This window comes from Rhamphochromis longiceps, linkage group LG15 (genome assembly GCF_057381845.1).
Source record: "Rhamphochromis longiceps isolate RC_006_pf linkage group LG15, R_longiceps_female_GT1.1, whole genome shotgun sequence".
Taxonomy (NCBI): domain Eukaryota; kingdom Metazoa; phylum Chordata; class Actinopteri; order Cichliformes; family Cichlidae; genus Rhamphochromis; species Rhamphochromis longiceps.
In genome coordinates, this window is record NC_140571.1 from 40,574,512 (window position 1) to 40,582,485 (window position 7,974).

Genomic DNA, 7,974 nt, shown 5'->3' on the forward strand with positions numbered 1-7,974 from the left:
CTGAGCTAAGAGCTGGGGTTACAAGAGCTGCCAGAATCCGCTTCCATCATTCTGTCTGACTGACAACCATCCCATGAGAAACCTCCACAAACTGAGCTCTCACACAAACCTAACACAGGTGACAAAGGTGAAGCCATGGAGTTGAGAGTTGGGAATCCGCACCAACATGCCAACGGTGAGGAGATGGCAATCAAGGTTGAATGTGTGAAGACCAAACACACCCACAGCTGCACACTGAAGTCAAATCCTACTTCCGTCACCTGTATTAGGTATAACTGAGAGCATGGTTTGTGGAGGATATTCTATCAATAAAGTGGTGTGATGCAGAGAGATACTAAGCCTCATAACTTTGTGGCCAGCTTTCGCTGGCCAGAAGAAAAGTCGCTTAAATCCACTCCAAGAATTTCATCCATCAAGATGAAATAAAAATATGACATATTTTTGCTGTCATCACACTGTGCCCTGGTCCTGGGTCTAGTCCTGGATCTCTGAGGACTCCACCCAACACGATGTGTTTTAAAATTAGCCATTACACCTAATGAATTCACAAGGTAAATAATTTTATGCATTATTATTTAATGATCCATGACATACAGACTTAAAGCCGCCTATCTCAGTGATGCATAGAAAAGATGAGCTATGGCGGTACATACAGTACAACATAAACTTGTAACCCAACACTAAGGTTTATTTGCACAACGTGATAGAGCTATCGATTAATCCAAAGAAAAAAATGTTCAAACATGCTTTCTTACCAGTCTGCATTCTCAACGACAACAGCTGCTTACAACTATTAGATCCAAATCCAACAAATTATTAGCAAGTAAGGTGAAAACTGTGGCAGCATAGCCAGAAAAAAAAAAGACTAAACCGGAGTAAAATAGTAGTTTTCTTTCTTAATAACTAAAAAAAGCTCAAAGGGGAAGTGAAAGCAACATCGCGGGGACCTGCACATGATGACTAAACATCAAATGACAGCAGCATTTTACGGAAAAACCTCGTGCAATGACGGCAAGGTGGACATATTTAATTATTAGTGTGCCTGACATGAGTGACATGAGGAAACACACTCCCCAATTTTTTCAGCGACACATCAGAAAACAGTTTAACCAACCCCCAGGGAATAATTATACCCTTTACACACAAGACAGTTCCTCCCACGATAATGACAGCGGTAATGTCAAGCACTTTAAAATAGAAACGCTTTTTGCGGATGTAGCTGTGTACATAAATAAATCAGGGAGGACACCCTAAAAGGTGTGCAGCTAGCTACAAAAACAGAGCGTCCCTCTACAATGCTTAGCATTAGGTTAGCATGGGTGGCTAGTCCGCTTCTCCCGGGTGTTTACCTTTATTTCTGCTTGCGCGTTTATCTCGTCCAGGAACTGAGCTGCTGACAGCGACATAGCTTTCCTCTACTGTAAGCTGTGTAAAGATACATATGCAAGTTCAAGGTTTTGATATACTACATTCCGTTAGAGCGGAGGGTTAAAAAACCCGACCGTAAACAGTTTAATCCCTCAGCTAGCTTCTTCTTTCAAGCGATAGCGCACACTTCCGCTACTCTACTTCCAGCTTCTGATTGGATAAAGCACCTGTCAATCGTCAGTTTTTCCGGAAGTGACTCAAGACGTAAACAGATCCACGTGACGGTACAATCATTTGCCGTTAACAGCCTTGTTCGGATGAGGGGGGCTTGCCAGGCTACATTTAGAGTTGCACTGCAGTGGCTTCAGAGATTTTAGAAGATTTCCTGCTAACAGAAGTCAAAATTGGAAGAAACCATATATTTTAAACCGGGGAAACAAACGGTTCTTCTTATCGCCACAGAAGTTAGCATCCGCCCCTCAGAATACAATGGACTCACTTTTAAAACTCTAGCACCCTCTAAAGAAAAAGGGGTGCATCTTTTCTTTTTTCAAAGGATCATTGGTTGTAGTTTTTATCTATTTGTACGTTTTTATACACATGCCAGAAAATAGTTGTGAAATAGAAAATAGTTGTCACTAAAAGTAAAGTACTGTATACATCACTGACTAAAACAATAAACGATTTATAATGAGAAATGCCACTTTAAGTAATATTTTCTATTTACCTTATCTCGCTTCTGATAAACCACAGCTACAACACATGACATATTAATTACACCATCTCATTAGACTGATCGTCAACGAGGGCAAGCACCTCTAGTAAAGCAGATGTTTTGGCTGTTTTCTCATCCAGATAACACAATGCCAAAGAAGAACAGTGATCTGAAAGAAACAATTGCTGCTGCCCATCAGCTTAGAAAGGATTTATAAAGGTATTTCCAAACAATTTGAAGGCAATCATTCCTGACTGAGAAGCTCATTAATTGGGCTAATTGGGCTTTAGGATGGTTACAGAGATCAAAAAAATATTAGACACAGATGTCAAAACAGAGGCACAGAAATATGCTTTTACCTTAACCTAATATTGGGGGTAAAGCGTTTACTACATGTTCACAACTTTGTTTTATGTGGCCAAACTTCGTCACTCTTCATACCATGATGGAAGATTGCTGGGGACGCAATGACAGGACACAGGTGAATGATTCAACAGGTTTAAATGATCAGTTTCAAGAGAATAATCAAAGGTGGTTTTCCAAAGACCAGGACTTCACTCAGGTAAGTATTCTGCATCTTTTCTGGAGTGTTGTGGTTCCAGAGTGAACAGGTGAGTCTCCAATTGAGACTGAGAGAGAGTGGGTCACGCAGATATTCAGGAAAGTTTCTAAACAGGCAGGAAGGAGGAAGAAAACAAGCAAGTAAGTCCCAAGATCAAGGTCAGCAAGTTGACAGGTAAGTGTTTTAAAGTAGAACGTGGCCCTGAGGTATACTGCCACATGGAGCAGAACAACAGTCTTCCAATAAGTGCAGAGGGCAGTAAGTGGAGATGGGACCACACCCTAGTCCTGGAAAAGTCACAACTCACACACACACACACACACAGAGAGAAAGAGAGAGAGAGAGAGGTAGAGACGAGTAGAATATAAAGAGTTGTAAAAAAGAAAGACAGTGGTTCTGCACCTAGAGGGAGGAGGGCACCATGACTCCAAATTGTAATTACCTAGATCTTAAACTGCTCTTTCATTTTCTACACCTATTTGCCTTTCCAAACCTACAGTTATGTTATTGTTTCCTTTCTGCCTCAAGCTAAGCCCAACCATAAAGGACAGGTTAGAGTCATGTGTTGATAGATGCACTGAAGGAGGCATGCCTGTTTCAGTTTTTTATCTTAGTGAATCTTCAGGGTAAGTGATGGGGCACATTACTCAAAGAAGTTCTGCTACCAGCATCTTTACAGGTGGCATATTCTTCCATAAAATCCATTGTGCAATTAATTGTTAAATAGAGGTTAATCTGTTTATTGACAGGAATAGAATCACATGAAGTCAGTATATTAGTAAATGGCTCCATAATGTAGTGGTTCACACAGTTGGCTAACAAGCAAAAGATCTCCAGTTAGTGCACAAATACCTTTGGGGATGCAAAATGAATGGCATCCAGTGTGTAGTTCTGCTAAATCAAAAATGGAGCTCCCTGCTGACCCTTTGAAAATGTTAATGACTAAATAACAAAGCCTGTTTCAAGTTTGTGTTACGCGTTTTAATTTTGTTTTATAACCAGGATAATAAAAAATGATGCCCTCTTCCATGTGCCAATTATGTGCCTTTGTCTAAAGCAACAATAGGACAGGCAAAGTGTGTGCATCATTTAGTAATAGCTTGTATGTGTCATGCATCATAAACATTAGGAAATGAATTCCATCTGAGGTGCATACAAGAACTGCTCACAGCAATACGCAGAAATCCATCCACACAAACACCAGCATGTAGAAAAATTTCCCCCCAAGCCACGAACAAGCTGAAACTTCAGCCTGTCATCTCAAATACCACCTCCAAAATTACTACCCAGGCCTAAAGTATCACACCAGTAAAGGGTATACTTTTCCTAATGAACACTTTTCATTTCTTTTTTTTCGTCTACTTAACGTCACAATTTAATCGGCAAGTAAAAAGTATTTATTACAAAACAGTTAAAACAGCTTTTACATATTTTTTAAGATCTAAGTTATTCCTCAGTAAAATAGGGGAACTATAGTGCTCCCTTCTCATTTTATCAACCAGCACGGAAGGATTAATATATAATTAAAATATTTTGGGGGATATCTTAGAAATATAAGAGTATTTATTAAATAAGTAATTTTTAAAAACGCATAAGAAAAAACTGAAACCTGCAATGGTTGAAGTTTTCATGGTTTAATTAAAAAGAAATACAAATGGACTTTTAAAAAAAATTTAAGAGGAGCATGTGTGGTCCATAAAAGCATCCACCTTTACAATCCTGTGGCTTTCTTTGTTTGATATATGTATGTCTCCACATTCAGACAGTATGTGTGTGTCCTGATTTGTGTCTATAAACAGGAATATTTATAAAATGTAGGTCGAGAATCTCGTTAAACTGTTTCATTTGGGTCAGCAGTGAACAAAAGGAAAACCAGGATCTCCTTTAGACTTTGAAAGGTCAGATGGGCGGCCTCTTGTTAAACCTCACAGAACTATAAAATCCAGAAAACGTTTCACATTACTCCAACCTTGAACACACTTGGGCTGTTCTTTAGTTTCTCAATAAATAGCAGAGCAAAGAGCTGACATCAGAGTGCTGGGGGTCGGGGACGTGTTTCCAAACGAGCCCACGCAACCTTTTGTCTCGCGGCCGTCCCCTTCTTGGTTCGCTTGTGCACTTTAGCTGAAAACAAAAGAATGGCTGAGTGATGAAGTCAGGCTTACTGCTGACCTAAAGTTAAAGAAAATCAAGAATTAGAACAGCAACATGCTGATGTAGACCACACTGTGCTCATACTGCAGTGTCAGACAACAAATATTTAACTCCATCTGAACTTTGTGACCAAGAGTCACATGTGGTGACATCACTGTGAAAACAGAAGCAGGTCAGCTGTGTAGGTGACATCAATCAAATTCCAGTTTGGACTGTCACGTGCAGCCCAGATTTCTACTGCACCAGACTTTATAATGTACACAATGTAATCTTAACATTGTAATCTCAATGTAACCAGTCTAGAATGTTATATATTCTTAGTATTTCCATATTCTTTATAGGTAACAATTCAAGGATTTAATGTAACATAAAATAGAATTTCAAGTGATGAACTATCCCTTTACACTGTGTGGTAATTGGTTAATTAAAAGGTAGGGTGGTGCTATAGACTGCTGGGTGTGTCCAACAGATTGCAGATGATAAGGTATGACGTATGCTGGTGTGGAGAAGATGGAAAGGATTTAAAACTTGTTAATGGTCTAATGCTTTCTACCACAGAAGCTTTATTGAAGGATCCTGCACTGCACACTATCATTAATCATCTCACTTAAATGCAGGTGCTGAAATTAGTAGATCTTATGTCCGACTGCTGCGCTAATACAGAAAAATCAAGATGTTACAATGTGAGTGAAAAATCAGTTACAGCTGTGTAAAATCTCTAGTTTGTCCTCATTATTTTTAGTAGGTGACACACACACACACACACACCTGTGTGCATCTTATAGTGTCGGCCTCGGTCCGGCTCACTTTGTCGTGTTGTTTTACATCTAACAACTCATTTAGTATATGAAAAAAAAACAAACAAACATCCACATTAGAGCTCTGTTTATAATGTAAGTAAATAAAAAGCATTCATTTTAAGTAAAGCAGTTCTTTACCCTTTCAGGTACATTCAGTATAATCCAGTCCATTTAGTCAAAAAAAGGTGGCGCTTTTCTCCATGTTACTGTATAATTACAACCACTGTGTGGCACCAAACTCTTGAATCATTTTATAATGATACTTTGTGTCCTCCCTGTGTTCAGTTTTTACATAACCTTTAAAAAAAACAAAACAAAACAAAACATGCCACTTTAAGGCGTTGACTACAATCTGTGCTAGTTTAGTCGACATTTCTATTACAGATTGCAACGTTTCCACTAATAGAAGGACGAGGATTATGACTGCTGTTGTGCTTTTGCCTCAACTTCCACGTCTTTGTGCCATTGTTTCCGAGTGAACAAAGGCCTATGATGTGCCTTTTCAATACTGTGACAGGAGGATTGTTACCAGTCGCAGGACTTTGTACGTCTGTGACCAAACTGCAAACAATGGTATCTGTGCAGACTCTGCACACCTGCTGGTGTCCAACTGTACCCATGCAACTGGCTGGACTATGGCACTGAAACAGGTATGTCAGGCTTTTCTTCTGTGCTTCTCTGTAAAGTGTGTGGTTTTATGGTGAGTGCTGTAGAGGTAATTAGTTTTAGTTTTAGCTGTGGGTGGCGCTGTATGTTGCCACCACTTCCAGCCACCTGAATCTGCTGGGTTGGTTGCTTGAGAAGGGGACACATCCTGGGAAACCAGTGGGACTTCGTCCCTACTGACTGTGGTGCCAATCAACAGCACACCAAGACACCGGAAAGTGTCTCATCCAAGCAGCTGCAGAGAGCAGCCAAACCCTCAGCCTTGAACTCTTTATCACCAAAAGCATTTTGAGCTTGGCTTCTCGGGACCCTGGAGGCTGTAAACCTTTGAAAATTGCAGTTCAGCATGGTCACAAGGACTGTGCGCTCTTTGCAGCTGACAAGCTGGGCTCACTTGTATTTCTTAGAAATATGTGCCTTCCCATCGCATCCAAACACTTGCTGCAGTTGGGGCAAAGCAAAGCAGCCTGCAATCGATCCCAGCACACTGCTGCTGCCTGCAGAGCCATGCTAGGGAGTAAATTATTGGTAGATGGCTTCAACCACCCAGGGAGCCTAAGACCAAACTAAGAACTGAAACAGACTTTACCCCCAGGCTTAGTGAGGCTGCCACCCTGTGTCTCTGCCTTTTATTAAAAAGAAGGACAGAAAGATTGAAGTCACGGATATAAAGTTATCCTGTAGAGCTGAAAATGTGTTTGTGAATGCAACATATTATGAGACAAAAGTCCAAGTCAGGACTGGCCTTGAATCAGGGATGACACAACTCAACATGTCACCATTGCACAGTTTTGTAACACACTTACAGTAACGGTTAAAGACAGTAGTTGCCATTTTTTTTAAAAGGAAGCAGCTGTAAAATAGTTTTAGGCAACAAGGCTATGTAACTGAAGGTGCTGTATATAACTGCAGTTGGACAACCCATCAGTACTTTACTTTAAGGCTGGAGACTACATTGATATGGCTGTCACAGGGTTTCTATTAAGAGCAAATTTAGCATATCGCTGTTCACATAAATCAACTAAGAAAAACAACTACTGGGTGTCTTCTGAGTCACAATGAAATTTAAGAATGTAGTCTGTTTGATTTCATTTCTTTTAATGAAAGTGAAACACACTCAAAGACAAAAAAAAACCACACTTTTTGATCAAGGATACAGAATTGAAATCATATTTTCAAAGGTTATAGCTAAAGTGTAGTTCTGGTCATTAAAAAAAAGAGGATTTTAAATGGGAATATAAAAACACCTTGATTTTGGGGGAAAAAAGTAAATGTTTTGTAAAACTGAGCAGCTGAAGATGGGTGCTTCACAAACCACCACAGGCTCAGCTGCAGGAGCTCCGTGTTGTCATTGATGAGCTGAGTACCAGTTGATACACTTACCCACAAAAGAGGGGCACACAGGTAGAGTGCAAATACGTAGATCATTCTGCTAAAGTGGTGTGACATTTATACCTCTGGCTGCATGTCTCTTGTGAAACACGCACTGTTAGAATTAAAAAGTATCCACTAAGAGGTCATTCAATGGAAATGTCTGTTTTTCTGTCCCTTAAAGAAATATTACACTTAAAAAAATGGTAAATGGTAAATGGCCTGTATTTATATAGCGCTTTACTAGTCCCTAAGGACCCCAAAGCGCTTTACATATCCAGTCATCCACCCATTCACACACACATTCACAAATGCTTCAAAGTTACAAATTATTTATT

General features: G+C 39.8%; 1 protein-coding gene across 1 annotated transcript in view; it reads right to left on the reverse strand.

Moving 5' to 3' along the window:
- Window positions 1-1,550, reverse strand: part of rnf13 (ring finger protein 13) — a 39,662-nt gene extending 38,112 nt beyond the window's left edge. The window contains exon 1 of the mRNA XM_085382459.1: window positions 1,350-1,550. The gene's annotated coding sequence lies outside the window, so the exon portion shown is untranslated. The remainder of the gene's footprint in view (window positions 1-1,349) is intronic.
- Window positions 1,551-7,974: the final 6,424 nt, after the last annotated feature.